Genomic DNA, 2,162 nt, shown 5'->3' on the forward strand with positions numbered 1-2,162 from the left:
GTCCCAAGCCAGCTCTTAACCAACGCGCCACTCGGCCAGCCCTGCAAATGGCACTCTTAATCTGCATTTCCCCCCACCTATTTAGATGACTTGATTTCTGGTTAATAAGACTTACAGACCAAAGTCCTATAGAAGGAAAACAAAAAGGCAAAAAAACAGCTGGTAATGTTTATTGCAACTGGGATGCTGTACAATGATGAGAAAGATGTTGCAATGAGAACTTCCACTTTTGTATTTCCTGACCAGCCTGCTCAAATTGGCCTTTGTATCAGTGGAATTATTTTCCTCATTTTTTAATACAGGAAACAAATTTGTGCTCATGGAAGAAAAGTTTGTTTGCCAGAAGCCCTGCAGTGAATCTTACAGGAGCAATGAAGTATTGCATTCATTAGCGTGTGCCTCAGAGAAGGTTCAGGGAAAGCCTTCACTGGGTTTCAAGGGGATCCTTGTAGAATTACGTAATTGGAACCCTGAAGAATAGGCACCACTGTCTAGAAATGGTCTCTATTCTTCTAAATAGGCATAAACGGTTTCATAGACAGGGAAACATGACCTTAGAAAGGAGGGTGTTTTCAGGGGATTTGCAAGGCTGTCAGGGGCGCTGCCTCCAGGCCCAGTGGGGTGCCATGGCCTCTGAACCTCTGCCTCCACTCCACAGAGCCACACGGAGGCCAGCTGTCTGGGGAGCTTTAAAAATCTTTTTAGGTCAGACCAATCTGTGGGATTAAATAAAGTGTCACAATACCTCTTATATTAGGATGATGGAGTGCAATTTCAAAAGGTTTTGCTATAATCCCAAAAGGTTTTGTTTTCTTGAGAATAAGGATTAGAAAAAGTTGTCCATAAATTATGTAACCAGTTTTCCTAGCAAACCTGAATCAATGTAAGAGACAATTATCCTATTTTAATAATTTATAAACTCAGTAGCATGCATCAGCATAAAACCAATCTATTAGCCAAAAATATCTAACATTGCTTTTATTATTGCCTCTTAGGGTTTTGTTCTGTTTTGAACTCAGGTGCCATTAAGAGCAGAGATATAATACGTTTAGTTTGCTAACACATACAGTAATCATTAACACCTATATGGTCCTTTTAGGTTTATAAAATAATTTTTACATACTTTATCTTATTTGAATTTCTTGGCAACCCATAAGGTGGTATTATTCTCCCCATTTTACAAAAGGGGAAACTAAGGCTGAAAAATATTAAGTGATTTATCTAAGATCACACAGCTAGCCAGTAAAGCTGAGAGTGGTATCCAAGTTTTCTAGCTCCAATAACAAGAATAATAGTTACCATGTTATACATTATTACCGATCCTTACAACAGCCCTCTTAGGGAGCTGGTATCTCTCTTTTACAGTGAGACCACTAAGGCACAGTGATGTTAACTAGTTTGCCGAGGACCTGGCTAAGAAAGCCAGAATTCAGACCCAGGTCTGTGTGACTTCACATTGCACACTCCTTCCCATTATTACCCCATGCTGTCCTGTATAATATATTTTTAATTTATTGGGAATTTATCCATTTGTAAATTTAGTAGTTCAATTTTATTAGATTCTGGTTGGTGGAGGCTTCGTTAACTTCAGAGTAAAACCTGCGACATGAGATGTGCCATGAAGCCATGTTGAGAATTCCTTTTTGTAACATCCATCAAAATTTAATTGAAAAGGTAAGGTGCATTCCTTCAAGAAGCTTAGCTTTAGTCAGGAAGAGAGGCAAGAAGGTTGATGGTAGAATACTAACTTCCTCTAGGTTTAGGGATCACTGAGTGACAGCTGTGTCTGTTAACTGAGATGAGAGATCATTCTGTCAGAATTAAGGCTATGAATGGCACTAAGAGCTAGTTACAGAAAGCTTCGAGTGTAGGCTAGAAGGTATGTGTGTGGGGGGAGTGGGGAGAAGGGGAACGTGGGGGGAGAGACTGGGGAGGGGATAGGGCAAGGTCCAGAATCCTCCTGGGGATCTGGAACTCCGTGAGTAGTTGAGAAAGGAGAGGTTCTGGCCATCAGGGGTCAGAGCAAGGCAAAGAGTCAGAACAAAGGACAGCTGGCATCTGGGCCTGACAGTGAAATGAACACAGCAACCCAAACGGGCAGAGCAGGAGGGGCCAAGTTCTAGGCTGAGAAAGCCATGCCTGGTGAGAAGAACAGATGCAGC

Source organism: Hipposideros armiger, unplaced genomic scaffold (genome assembly GCF_001890085.2).
Source record: "Hipposideros armiger isolate ML-2016 unplaced genomic scaffold, ASM189008v1 scaffold_49, whole genome shotgun sequence".
In the NCBI taxonomy this organism is placed as follows: Eukaryota; Metazoa; Chordata; class Mammalia; order Chiroptera; family Hipposideridae; genus Hipposideros; species Hipposideros armiger.